This window comes from Argopecten irradians, chromosome 2 (assembly GCF_041381155.1).
Source record: "Argopecten irradians isolate NY chromosome 2, Ai_NY, whole genome shotgun sequence".
In the NCBI taxonomy this organism is placed as follows: domain Eukaryota; kingdom Metazoa; phylum Mollusca; class Bivalvia; order Pectinida; family Pectinidae; genus Argopecten; species Argopecten irradians.
Window position 1 is genome coordinate 72351068 of NC_091135.1, and position 15078 is coordinate 72366145.

Consider the following 15078-nt stretch of genomic DNA (forward strand, 5'->3'; position numbering starts at 1 on the left):
GTGTGAACAAAGCTAGTGTTTGTTTGAGTGTGTGAACAAAGCTAGTGTTTGTTTGAGTGTGTGAACAAAGCTAGTGTTTGTTTGAGTGTGTGAACAAAGCTAGTGTTTGTTTGAGTGTGTGAACAAAGCTAGTGTTTGTTTGAGTTTGTGTGTGTGTGTGAACAAAGCTAGTGTTTGTTTGAGTGTGTGAACAAAGCTAGTGTTTGTTTGAGTGTGTGAACAAAGCTAGTGTTTGTTTGAGTGTGTGAACAAAGCTAGTGTTTGTTTGAGTGTGTGTGTGTGAACAAAGCTAGTGTTTGTTTGAGTGTGTGAACAAAGCTAGTGTTTGTTTGAGTGTGTGTGTGTGAACAAAGCTAGTGTTTGTTTGAGTGTGTGAACAAAGCTAGTGTTTGTTTGAGTGTGTGAACAAAGCTAGTGTTTGTTTGAGTGTGTGAACAAAGCTAGTGTTTGTTTGAGTGTGTGTGTGAACAAAGCTAGTGTTTGTTTGAGTGTGTGAACAAAGCTAGTGTTTGTTTGAGTGTGTGAACAAAGCTAGTGTTTGTTTGAGTGTGTGTGTGTGAACAAAGCTAGTGTTTGTTTGAGTGTGTGAACAAAGCTAGTGTTTGTTTGAGTGTGTGTGTGTGAACAAAGCTAGTGTTTGTTTGAGTGTGTGAACAAAGCTAGTGTTTGTTTGAGTGTGTGTGTGAACAAAGCTAGTGTTTGTTTGAGTGTGTGTGAACAAAGCTAGTGTTTGTTTGTTTGAGTGTGTGTGTGAACAAAGCTAGTGTTTGTTTGAGTGTGTGAACAAAGCTAGTGTTTGTTTGAGTGTGTGAACAAAGCTAGTGTTTGTTTGAGTGTGTGAACAAAGCTAGTGTTTGTTTGAGTGTGTGAACAAAGCTAGTGTTTGTTTGAGTGTGTGAACAAAGCTAGTGTTTGTTTGTGTAACAAAGCTAGTGTTTGTTTGAGTGTGGTGAACAAAGCTACAGTGTTGTTTGTTTGAGTGTGTGAACAAAGCTACAGTGTTGTTTGTTTGAGTGTGTGAACAAAGCTAGTGTTTGTTTGAGTGTGTGAACAAAGCTAGTGTTTGTTTGAGTGTGTGTGTGAACAAAGCTAGTGTTTGTTTGAGTGTGTGTGTGAACAAAGCTAGTGTTTGTTTGAGTGTGTGTGTGAACAAAGCTAGTGTTTGTTTGAGTGTGTGTGTGAACAAAGCTAGTGTTTGTTTGAGTGTGTGTGTGAACAAAGCTAGTGTTTGTTTGAGTGTGTGTGTGAACAAAGCTAGTGTTTGTTTGAGTGTGTGAACAAAGCTACAGTGTTGTTTGTTTGAGTGTGTGAACAAAACTACAGTGTTGTTTGTTTGAGTGTGTGAACAAAGCTACAGTGTTGTTTGTTTGAGTGTGTGAACAAAGCTAGTGTTTGTTTGAGTGTGTGAACAAAGCTACAGTGTTGTTTGTTTGAGTGTGTGAACAAAGCTAGTGTTTGTTTGAGTGTGTGAACAAAGCTAGTGTTTGTTTGAGTGTTGTGTGTGTGAACAAAGCTAGTGTTTGTTTGGAGTGTGTGAACAAAGCTAGTGTTTGTTTGAGTGTGTGTGTGAACAAAGCTAGTGTTTGTTTGAGTGTGTGTGTGAACAAAGCTAGTGTTTGTTTGAGTGTGTGTGTGAACAAAGCTAGTGTTTGTTTGAGTGTGTGTGTGAACAAAGCTAGTGTTTGTTTGAGTGTGTGTGTGAACAAAGCTAGTGTTTGTTTGAGTGTGTGAACAAAGCTACAGTGTTGTTTGTTTGAGTGTGTGAACAAAACTACAGTGTTGTTTGTTTGAGTGTGTGAACAAAGCTACAGTGTTGTTTGTTTGAGTGTGTGAACAAAGCTAGTGTTTGTTTGGTGTGTGTGAACAAAGCTAAGTGTTTTTGTTTGAGTGTGTGTGTGAACAAAGCTAGTGTTTGTTTGTGGTGTGAACAAAGCTACAGTGTTGTTTGAGTGTGTGTGAACAAAGCTAGGTGTTTGTTTGAGTGTGTGAACAAAGCTAGTGTTGTTTGTTTGAGTGTGTGAACAAAGCTATGTTTTTGAGGTGTAACAAGCTAGTGTTTGTTTGAGTGTGTGTGCAAAACTAAAATGTTTTGTTTGTTTGAGTGTGTGAACAAAGCTAGTGTTTGTTTGAGTGTGTGAACAAAGCTACAGTGTTGTTTGTTTGAGTGTGTGAACAAAGCTAGTGTTTGTTTGAGTGTGTGAACAAAGCTACAGTGTTGTTTGTTTGAGTGTGTGAACAAAGCTAAAGTGTTTTGTGTTTGAGTGTGTGAACAAAGCTACAGTGTTGTTTGTTTGAGTGTGTGAACAAAGCTAGTGTTTGTTTGAGTGTGTGTGTGCAAAACTAAAATGTTGTTTGTTTGAGTGTGTGAACAAAGCTACAGTGTTGTTTGTTTGAGTGTGTGTGTGCAAAACTAAAATGTTTTGTGTTTGAGTGTGTGAACAAAGCTACAGTGTTGTTTATTTGATTGTGTGAACAAAGCTACAGTGTTGTTTGTTTGAGTGTGTGAACAAAGCTACAGTGTTGTTTGTTTGAGTGTGTGAACAAAGCTACAGTGTTGTTTGTTTGAGTGTGTGAACAAAACTAAAGTGTTTTGTGTTTGAGTGTGTGAACAAAGCTACAGTGTTGTTTGTTTGAGTGTGTGAACAAAACTAAAGTGTTTTGTGTTTGAGTGTCTGAACAAAGCTACAGTGATGTTTGTTTGAGTGTGTGTGCAAAACTAAAATGTTTTGTGTTTGAGTGTGTGAACAAAGCTACAGTGTTGTTAATTTGAGTGTGTGAACAAAGCTACAGTGTTGTTTGTTTGAGTGTGTGAACAAAGCTACAGTGTTGTTTGTTTGAGTGTGTGAACAAAGCTACAGTGTTTTTGTTTGAGTGTGTGAACAAAGCTACAGTGTTGTTTGTTTGAGTGTGTGTGCAAACAAAGCTAAGTGTTGTTTGTTTGAGTGTGTGAACAAAGCTACAGTGTTGTTTGTTTGAGTGTGTGAACAAAGCTACAGTGTTGTTTATTTGAGTGTGTGAACAAAGCTACAGTGTTGTTTATTTGAGTGTGTGAACAAAGCTACAGTGTTGTTAATTTGAGTGTGTGAACAAAGCTACAGTGTTGTTTGTTTGAGTGTGTGAACAAAGCTACAGTGTTGTTAATTTGAGTGTGTGAACAAAGCCACAGTGTTGTTTGATTAAGTGTGTGAACAAAGCTACAGTGTTGTTTGTTTGAGTGTGTGAACTAAGCTACAGTGTTGTTAATTTGAGTGTGTGAACAAAGCTACAGTGTTGTTTATTTGAGTGTGTGTGCACAAACTACAGTGTTGTTTATTTGAGTGTGTGAACAAAGCTACAGTGTTGTTTATTTGAGTGTGTGAACAAAGCTACAGTGTTGTTTATTTGAGTGTGTGAACAAAGCTACAGTGTTGTTTGTTTGAGTGTGTGAACAAAGCTACAGTGTTGTTTGTTTGAGTGTGTGAACAAAGCTACAGTGTTGTTTGTTTGAGTGTGTGAACAAAGCTACAGTGTTGTGTGTTTGAGTGTGTGAACAAAGCTACAGTGTTGTTTATTTGAGTGTGTGAACAAAGCTACAGTGTTGTTTATTTGAGTGTGTGAACAAAGCTACAGTGTTGTTTGTTTGAGTGTGTGAACAAAGCTACAGTGTTGTTTGTTTGAGTGTGTGAACAAAGCTACAGTGTTGTTTGTTTGAGTGTGTGAACAAAGCTACAGTGTTGTTTGTTTGAGTGTGTGAACAAAGCTACAGTGTTGTTTGTTTGAGTGTGTGAACAAAGCTACAGTGTTTTTTGTTTGAGTGTGTGAACAAAGCTACAGTGTTTTTGTTTGAGTGTGTGAACAAAGCTACAGTGTTGTTTGTTTGAGTGTGTGAACAAAGCTACAGTGTTGTTTATTTGAGTGTGTGAACAAAGCTACAGTGTTGTTTGTTTGAGTGTGTGAACAAAGCTACAGTGTTGTTTGTTTGAGTGTGTGAACAAAGCTACAGTGTTGTGTGTTTTGAGTGTGTGAACAAAGCTACAGTGTTGTTTGTTTGAGTGTGTGAACAAAGCTACAGTGTTGTTTGTTTGAGTGTGTGAACAAAGCTACAGTGTTGTTTGTTTGAGTGTGTGAACAAAGCTACAGTGTTGTTTGTTTGAGTGTGTGAACAAAGCTACAGTGTTGTTTGTTTGAGTGTGTGAACAAAGCTACAGTGTTGTTTGTTTGAGTGTGTGAACAAAGCTACAGTGTTGTTTGTTTGAGTGTGTGAACAAAGCTACAGTGTTGTTTGTTTGAGTGTATGAACAAAGCTACAGTGTTATTTGTTTGAGTGTGTGTGCAAAACTAAAGTGTTTTGTGTTTGAGTGTGTGAACAAAGCTACAGTGTTGTTTGTTTGAGTGTGTGAACAAAGCTACAGTGTTGTTTGTTTGAGTGTGTGAACAAAGCTACAGTGTTGTTTGTTTGAGTATGTGAACAAAGCTACAGTGTTGTTTTTTTGAGTGTATGAACAAAGCTACAGTGTTATTTGTTTGAGTGTGTGTGCAAAACTAATGTTTGTGTTTGTGTGTGAACAAAGTTACAGTGTTGTTTGTTTGTGTGTGAACAAAGCTACAGTGTTGTTTATTTGAGTGTGTGAACAAAGCTACAGTGTTGTTTGTTTGAGTGTGTGAACAAAGCTACAGTGTTGTTTGTTTGAGTGTGTGAACAAAGCTACAGTGTTGTTTGTTTGAGTGTGTGAACAAAGCTACAGTGTTGTTTGTTTGAGTGTGTGAACAAAGCTACAGTGTTGTTTGTTTGAGTGTGTGAACAAAGCTACAGTGTTGTTTGTTTGAGTGTGTGAACAAAGCTACAGTGTGTTTGTGTTTGAGTGTGTGAACAAAGCTACAGTGTTGTTGTTTGAGTGTGTGAACAAAGCTACAGTGTTGTTTGTTTGAGTGTCTGAACAAAGCTACAGTGTTGTTTGTTTGAGTGTCTGAACAAAGCTACAGTGTTGTTTGTTTGAGTGTGTGAACAAAGCTACAGTGTTGTTTGTTTGAGTGTGTGAACAAAGCTACAGTGTTGTTTGTTTGAGTGTGTGAACAAAGCTACAGTGTTGTTTGTTTGAGTGTCTGAACAAAGCTACAGTGTTGTTTGTTTGAGTGTCTGAACAAAGCTACAGTGTTGTTTGTTTGAGTGTGTGAACAAAGCTACAGTGTTGTTTGTTTGAGTGTGTGAACAAAGCTACAGTGTTGTTTGTTTGAGTGTGTGAACAAAGCTACAGTGTTGTTTGTTTGAGTGTGTGAACAAAGCTACAGTGTTGTTTGTTTGAGTGTGTGAACAAAGCTACAGTGTTGTTTGTTTGAGTGTGTGAACAAAGCTACAGTGTTATTTGTTTGAGTGTGTGTGCAAAACTAAAGTGTTTTGTGTTTGAGTGTGTGAACAAAGCTACAGTGTTGTTTGTTTGAGTGTGTGAACAAAGCTACAGTGTTGTTTGTTTGAGTGTGTGAACAAAGCTACAGTGTTGTTTGTTTGAGTGTGTGAACAAAGCTACAGTGTTATTTGTTTGAGTGTGTGTGCAAAACTAAAGTGTTTTGTGTTTGAGTGTGTGAACAAAGCTACAGTGTTGTTTATTTGAGTGTGTGAACAAAGCTACAGTGTTGTTTGTTTGAGTGTGTGAACAAAGCTACAGTGTTGTTTGTTTGAGTGTGTGAACAAAGCTACAGTGTTGTTTGTTTGAGTGTCTGAACAAAGCTACAGTGTTGTTTGTTTGTGTGAACAAAGCTACAGTGTTGTTTGTTTGAGTGTGTGAACAAAGCTACAGTGTTGTTTGTTTGAGTGTCTGAACAAAGCTCGAGTGTTGTGTGTTTGAGTGTCTGAACAAAGCTACAGTGTTGTCTGTTCAAGTGTGTGAACAAAGCTACAGTGTTGTTTGTTTGAGTGTCTGAACAAAGCTACAGTGTTGTTTGTTTAAGTGTGTGAACAAAGCTACAGTGTTGTTTGTTTAAGTGTCTGAACAAAGTTACAGTGTTGTTTGTTTAAGTGTGTGAACAAAGCTGAGGTGTTGTTTGTTTAAGTGTGTGAACAAAGCTACAGTGTTGTTTGTTTGAGTGTATGAACAAAGCTACAGTGTTGCTTGTTTGAGTGTCTGAACAAAGCTCTAGTTTTGTGTGTTTGAGTGTGTGAACAAAGCTACAGTGTTATTTGTTTGAGTGTGTGAACAAAGCTACAGTGTTGTTTGTTTGAGTGTGTGAACAAAGCCACAGTGTTGTTTGATTAAGTGTGTGAACAAAGCTACAGTGTTGTCTGTTTAAGTGTGTGAACAAAACTCTATTCTCATATCTTTGATATCCTGCTAAAGGTTTTGATTAAAAAGAGAAATAGTTGCCGTGACTATTTTAAGTAAAGAAGTTTTAGCAAGGAATGTGAATAGATGATCCGGCCTGTTTTGGGTAGAATGGATGGACACTGATGATTGAACTCAATAACTCATGCAGGACAAATAAAGCAAAGATAAGAATCTTGTGTTTCCTGTCAAAAAGCCTTGATGCATCACTACACACATTACCTATTTTGTACTATTGTTTAATTCAAAAATGTTGTTGAGGAAGGAATAACAATCATCTACAAAGCAAGAAAGCAAATGAAAGAAAGAAATGTTGAACTAGTCATATAGTGGAGCAGCAGGGCCCATAGACAATCAATTGGTTAAGAACAGCATTGAATGAACAAAGAAGCGTGCATTGAGTCTTGTAAGACAGAAGAATTATTATGGTCAAATTTTAGCATATATATATTTCATCCACAAGTATTCCGTGGTACAAAGCAAGGTATTTTTATTATGTAAAATTGGCCAACATAAGAAGCCAGGGAATTCTAACAGCCCCCAACCGTGTATAACCATCGTCCTATTGAAATTATTCTTCAAAGACCCAACGTACAAAATAGACCATCCTGGAATTTGAGAATAATCACAAGTGGAAACGGGGTGTTGGTTCGGAAAAACAGAAACGTAATAATGTAATAAAAACACCAATCTAATCCCTTCTGGCTTTTGGAGGACGCGTAACATTGATTAAACACCAGAGTTGTAGATATTTGGAACATTTTACCAGAAAACTCTTTTAAATCGTGCCTTAACCTTCTCGATCACAATTTTAAACTTGAGTAGCATAGAGTTCCAAATATATGATTCATATTCCATATTAGGCCTAATAAGGGACTTGTACAAGTTAAGGAACATTGTTTTGTCGATGTAAGTAAAGGTTTTGAAGATCAGACCGGTTAATATGTTAGCTTTTGAAACACAGTTTGAGGGATGTTCACTAAATTTCATTTAACCATCAAAAGTTACGCCAAGATCTTTTGGGGGGTCTAGTTTTGGTGATTGCACTCTTTAGTCCTTCATTTTCGATGTTATATTTGTTTTATGTTATCCTTGGAGTTACCGATACACAGGTGTTTATACTTTTTGGCGTTTATTCGTATGTTACAGGTCTCAGTCCATTTGCAAATGTTATCAAATTTTGCGTCGTCAGCGTTTTTTTACGGTTTGCACTACTTCCGGTATGTCAACGTACATGAGAATAAAAAAATACAATAAAATAAAATAATAAAATATAAAGAGAGAAGAGTGCACAACAGAAATTCTGTTGGGTCTAAAACAATACTGGAAGACAACGCACATGTCTTGTATTCTTCTGTAAAGAGATGGCAGATCCCAGTATTTATCAAGAAAGGAATAATATGACAATGATTCAAATTGAAATATCTGAACGACAGTTCTCGACACCATCAACGATGATAATAGGAAGCCTTCATGACTCTTTGTGTAGACGACACTGCTGTTGTCGGTTGTGTGGACAACAAGGACCCCGTGATGATATAGGTATCCATATCAGTTACAATGTGGACAACAAGGACCCCGTGATGATATAGGTATCCATATCAGTTACAATGTGGACAACAAGGACCCCGTGATATATAGGTATCCATATCAGTTACAATGTGGACAAACAAGGACCACCCCGTGATGATATGGTCATGTTGGACAGGACCCCCCGTGATGATATAAAATCAGTTACAATTTTGTGCTGCTTGCCGTTTAATATTGAAGAAAGAAATCTGAATTAATGTGGATCTCGGTGAACACGATTAGATGCCATGTGAGCTAATACAATGCATGGGACAATTTGGCTACTGATACATGTGAAGGAGCTGGACAGTAGGATTGGCTTCTAGAATGTCCGATATAGGCCTTATAAACTCACCAACATTAGAAGACAGAAAACTCCCTATGGACGGGATGTAAGTATAAACTATTTCAATAAGACAATTTGCCAAACCAGTGACATAATTGTAGACTCCATTGTAGTTGGTTATCGTGTTCAGACGTCTGTGTAGAATTTTCGACATTATTTCGGCTTTGGCAGCATTTACTCGTGGTAACACCAATTACCATCTACCTCCATATATCAGTTGTATAAAAAAAATTAACTTAATTCTGCACTGTTGTTTCGAGAGCTGTGTGGAGTAACAATACAGGCGCTGCCTTATTTGTTTTGATACGAGGAGGATCTAGTAGGTCTTGTTAGAGGTATTGATGTAGACAAGATAAGGTCAATCAGGTTACACAATGTATACGGAATTAACGTTAGAACAACGTGCTACAGGCATTGAATAGTAACAAATATAAATACGTGGAACTAGAGATAACAGTATTTTATTATCACTACATAATCTAATACAGTAATTTATTTTACACCAGTACCACGAGTTAATCCATACCGTGTACAAATCTCGATATAAAAACCATACCTACACAATAATGTAATAATTAACTGTAGATATACAGCTTGTTTTTCACTTGTAATTTTGTAGTCAGTCTTGATAGACATATTAAAGTTATACATTGTTACTTACCCTGTGATACCATTGTACTACTGACAACATGCACACAATTAATGGGAGAAACATAGAAAGTAAGTGCTTTTCAATTAATTTCTTAAATTAAAAAAAATAATCAGCTATTAATTCAGTATTATCTTTATCACAAAAAATGTAATAACGCAGACAGAAAAGTAAAGTCATTGTGGAACTTTTATTTATGCTTGATTCTGGAGAGGAGACAGAGCTATTGACGATGAGTACATGATGTACATTAATTCTATCCTTTACCCTAAAACAGAGGGGGTCGTTATCATTTATGTGAAATAATTACAGATTCTGAATATGTACTATAGTTGTGTCAGTGTCTGCCTGCCATGGACATAGCGTAAATAGACAATGATACAAAATCGTTTTCCTGGTAACTGACCAATTGACGTAGATTTTGTTATATAAAACATTAAAAAGGAACAAATACATTTCACATTACAAACAAGTGTTTATAACAATAACAAAGGCTTATACAATGGTCGTTCTGAATGTCACTAACCTGCAGTACTGTCGTATGAAATCCTTTTATTAGACATTTTATATTTGGTCAGTTAACAAGGTTTTACAGTGAAGATACAATGTATATACATAACGATTACTTTAATACATTTATAGAAAGAAACTATCTTGAGGACCTAAATTTGTTGATTGTGGTCTAAAAACTCGGAAAGCCACGAAAATTAAACCTTCACAAACGTATATAAACTATACAATGTATATAAATAGGAATCGCTATGACGCAGAAGTCATATGATCTTCCAGAGATTTGGTTCAGAACTTTGTTATGATCTGTTTTGTTTGATCTGTTACCTTGGCAATGTTCATAGGGATATTTCTATTCCAAATAATGAGAGTGTGTTGTGAACAAATAATCATGGATATCTTTAAAAATTGTAGCACTAGTTTTGTGAAAATAATCATTTAGAATTGCTACCTACCATAGGCAAACGTTCTGGAGCAAATATTTACAGTTAATAATTTATAAAAAAAAAATATTAACAACATATATACCATAAATAATCTGCTCTGAAGGATTAAATGTTCATACACAAATAAATTGATTATAATATCTATAACAATATCTACATGTTTTATGTACATATCACATTAGCTGAATTATTGGACGGATTCAGTATAGCATTTGTTCAATACGTGTACCAGTGCGACCATAGCGTGTGAAGACTTCTACCTTGTTATATTATGATAAATGTATTCCAAAATAGGCATTTCTATTTAGATACTGAAATAATTGTATGGATAAAAATCGCTTCACTTTTTAAATGACATATAGTTAGGGTTATAATTTCAGTACAATGATAATACTAACATACAATAGATTGGAATGATACAATGAGGCCATGATTTTGCTGTCGAAATATCTATTGCATGATAATAAAGATTATTATTTGAAAATATTGCAAATTTGTATTATATTCCAAGTGGTAAATAGAAGATGAAATAATTTTTTTGCTCGAACTTATTAAGTATAGAAATTAACACGTCTGCTTACAAGCGAGTAAATCACGAAAAGATAAATATTGCCAATGTTGATCAAATATGTAACGCGGAGGTATGTGTTTGCCGTAGTGCTAGAATTCCGAGCAAAGGAAGACGAAGTAAGTTTCTTTATAAATTAATTCATTTTTATAAAAATACACTTTTTCCATTGTATTGTCGAAATGCCATATTTTCCTTTTGCTGTTTAATCATTGTCTTTGGCGCCACTTCCGGATGACCTTGACCTCTTTATGATATTTCAAATATTACAGACGTTGTACGGCTATGCTCTTGTCGATACCGCTTTAGGTCGGAATATTGAGCTGAAACGGAAAATATCACATTAATATGTATTGTTTTAAAATGGATAGTTCAGTTAATGATTTAATGCATTATATAGAAAAAATCTGCTAGATGTTGAAGATTTAACGCTGAAATTATCATTCCAGACAGATGGATAGTTTAGGGTTTCCTCTGGGTAGTCAGTGTCATCGTTGTTTTATAGGACGGACCATTTGTACTCATATTACTTTGATATTATATAACTTAATAAATAGCAGTATGACTTACGAGAGTCGTAGAAATGTTTGAAGTGGTCCATGCTCTCGTAGGCGTTTATCAGGACAAACGCAGTTCTGTCTAACCAAGTCCGTCGGAGGTCGTGGAAGTTCGCCGTAGCCACCAACCCGTGGCGAATCCGGAACTTATCCATAACCGGGGCCACTTTCTCCACATAATTGAATTGGAAGTTATCGTCACAAACCTGAGTCAGTTCGGTCAGTTGGAAAATTTTGTATCCATTTTCTGAAATATCGCACAAAAAATAAGAAAACTTGCACATAGATATGTACTGTAACTAATATCATATATTACTAGAAACCCCGGTGTATGGACTCTAATTTGACGACATTGATAATTTCCTTCTTTCCAACTGATATGATTTCGTTAATAGTTCTTAAAAACTAAATCGTTTGTAGAAAAGCATGATGGAACTTTGTTGTCAATATTTGTAGGGATTCGTTTTATTGGCAGGATAATATTCAGTAAATTATACACCAGCTGTAAGGTTTGTTCTGGCCTCCAAACAAATGATACACCTCATGTTGATTTTGTTCTGGCCTCCAAACAAATTATATACCGGATGCTGATTTTGTTCTGGCCTCCAAACAAATGATACGCCGGATGTTGATTTTGTTCTGGCCTCCAAACAAATGATACACCGGATGTTGATTTTGTTCTGGCCTCCAAACAAATACTACACCGGATGTTGATTTTGTTCTGGCCTCCAAACAAATTATACACCGGATATAAATTTGGTTCTGGCCTCCAAACAAATTATATACCGGCTGAAAGCTTTGTTCTGGCCTCCAAACAAAGTACATACCGGCTAAAAGCTTTTTTCTGGTCTCCACACTTATGCCGGCTGAAAACTTTGTTAAGAACTCCAAACAAAGTACATCACGGTTAAAAGCTTTGTTCTGGTCTCCAAACAAAGTTCATACCGAGTGAAAGCTTTGTTCTAGCCTCCAAACAAAGTTCATACCGGCTGAAAGCTTTGTTCTGGTCTCCAAACAAAGCATATACCGACTGAAAGCTGTGTTCTGCCCACAAAACAATTTATATACCGACTGAAAGCTTTATTCTGGCCTCCACACAAATTATATACTGACTGAAAGCTTTATTCTGGCCTCCACACAAATTATTTACTGACTGAAAGCTTTATTCTGGCCTCCACACAAATTATATACTGACTGAAAGCTTTATTCTGCCCTCCACACAAATTATATACTGACTGAAAGCTTTATTCTGGCCTCCACACAGATTATATACTGACTGAAAGCTTTATTTTGGCCTCCAAACAAAGTATATACTGACTGAAAGCCTTATTCTGGCCTCCACAAACATTATATACAGAATGAAATCTTTATTCTGGCCTCCACACAGATTATATACTGACTGAAAGCTTTATTCTGGCCTCCACACAAATTATATACTGACTGAAAGCTTTATTCTGGCCTCCACACAAATTATGTAATGACTGACAGCCTTATTCTGGCCTCCACACAGATTATATACCGACTGAAAGCTTTATTCTGGCCTCCACACACATTATATACAGACTGAAAGCTTTATTCTGGCCTCCACACAGATTATATACTGACTGAAAGCTTTATTCTGGCCTCCACACAAATTATATAATGACTGACAGCCTTATTCTGGCCTCCACACAGATTATATACTGACTGAAAGCTTTATTCTGGCCTCCACACAAATTATATACTGACTGAAAGCTTTATTCTGGCCTCCACACAAATTATATACTGACTGAAAGCTTTATTCTGGCCTCCACACAAAGTATATACTGACTGAAAGCTTTATTCTGTCCTCCACACAAATTATATACTGACTGAAAGCTTTATTCTGGCCTCCACACAAATTATATACTGACTGAAAGCTTTATTCTGGCCTCCACACAAATTATATACTGACTGAAAGCTTTATTCTGGCCTCCACACAAATTATATACTGACTGAAAGCTTTATTCTGGCCTCCACACAAATTATATACTGACTGAAAGCTTTATTCTGGCCTCCACACAAATTATATACTGACTGAAAGCTTTATTCTGGCCTCCACACAAATTATATACTGACTGAAAGCTTTATTCTGGCCTCCACACAAATTATATACTGACTGAAAGCTTTATTCTGGCCTCCACACACAAATTATATACTGACTGAAAGCTTTATTCTGGCCTCCACACAAATTATATACTGACTGAAAGCTTTATTCTGGCCTCCACACAAATTATATACTGACTGAAAGCTTTATTCTGGCCTCCACACAAATTATATACTGACTGAAAGCTTTATTCTGGCCTCCACACAAATTATATACTGACTGAAAGCTTTATTCTGGCCTCCACACAAATTATATACTGACTGAAAGCTTTATTCTGGCCTCCACACAAATTATATACTGACTGAAAGCTTTATTCTGGCCTCCACCACAAATATATACTGACTGAAAGCTTTATTCTGGCCTCCACACAATATATACTGACTGAAAGCTTTATTCTGGCCTCCACACAATTATATACTGACTGAAAGCTTTATTCTGGCCTCCACACAAATTATATACTGACTGAAAGCTTTATTCTGGCCTCCACACAAATTATATCTGACTGACTGAAAGCTTTATTCTGGCCTCCACACAAATTATATACTGACTGAAAGCTTTATTCTGGCCTCCACACAAATTATATACTGACTGAAAGCTTTATTCTGGCCTCCACACAAATTATATACTGACTGAAAGCTTTATTCTGGCCTCCACACAAATTATATACTGACTGAAAGCTTTATTCTGGCCTCCACACAAATTATATACTGACTGAAAGCTTTATTCTGGCCTCCACACAAATTATATACTGACTGAAAGCTTTATTCTGGCCTCCACACAAATTATATACTGACTGAAAGCTTTATTCTGGCCTCCACACAAATTATATACTGACTGAAAGCTTTTATTCTGGCCTCCACACAAATTATATACTGACTGAAAGCTTTATTCTGGCCTCCACACAAATTATATACTGACTGAAAGCTTTATTCTGGCCTCCACACAAATTATATACTGACTGAAAGCTTTATTCTGGCCTCCACACAAATTATATACTGACTGAAAGCTTTATTCTGGCCTCCACACAAATTATATACTGACTGAAAGCTTTATTCTGGCCTCCACACAAATTATATACTGACTGAAAGCTTTATTCTGGCCTCCACACAAATTATATACTGACTGAAAGCTTTATTCTGGCCTCCACACAAATTATATACTGACTGAAAGCTTTATTCTGGCCTCCACACAAATTATATACTGACTGAAAGCTTTATTCTGGCCTCCACACAAATTATATACTGACTGAAAGCTTTATTCTGGCCTCCACACAAATTTATATACTGACTGAAAGCTTTATTCTGGCCTCCACACAAATTATATACTGACTGAAAGCTTTATTCTGGCCTCCACACAAATTATATACTGACTGAAAGCTTTATTCTGGCCTCCACACAAATTATATACTGACTGAAAGCTTTATTCTGGCCTCCACACAAATTATATACTGACTGAAAGCTTTATTCTGGCCCTCCACACAAATTATATACTGACTGAAAGCTTTATTCTGGCCTCCACACAAATTATATACTGACTGAAAGCTTTATTCTGGCCTCCACACAAATTATATACTGACTGAAAGCTTTATTCTGGCCTCCACACAAATTATATACTGACTGAAAGCTTTATTCTGGCCTCCACACAAATTATATACTGACTGAAAGCTTTATTCTGGCCTCCACACAAATTATATACTGACTGAAAGCTTTATTCTGGCCTCCACACAAATTATATACTGACTGAAAGCTTTATTCTGGCCTCCACACAAATTATATACTGACTGAAAGCTTTATTCTGGCCTTCACACAAATTATATACTGACTGAAAGCTTTATTCTGGCCTCCACACAAATTATATACTGACTGAAAGCTTTATTCTGGCCTCCACACAAATTATATACTGACTGAAAGCTTTATTCTGGCCTCCACACAAATTATATACTGACTGAAAGCTTTATTCTGGCCTCCACACAAATTAACATTACTGTTACTGTAAAGCTTTTATTCTGGCCT

The 15078-nt window shown here is 36.3% G+C and overlaps 1 long non-coding RNA gene across 1 annotated transcript; it reads right to left on the reverse strand.

The window, feature by feature from the left end:
• Positions 1 to 8655: 8655 nt before the first annotated feature.
• LOC138316386 (uncharacterized) lies at positions 8656 to 12890 on the reverse strand. Its single transcript, XR_011207652.1, has 2 exons — positions 10955 to 12890; positions 8656 to 10707 (listed from the first exon to the last, which is right to left on the reverse strand). It is a non-coding gene; the product is annotated as an uncharacterized lncRNA (long non-coding RNA).
• Positions 12891 to 15078: the final 2188 nt, after the last annotated feature.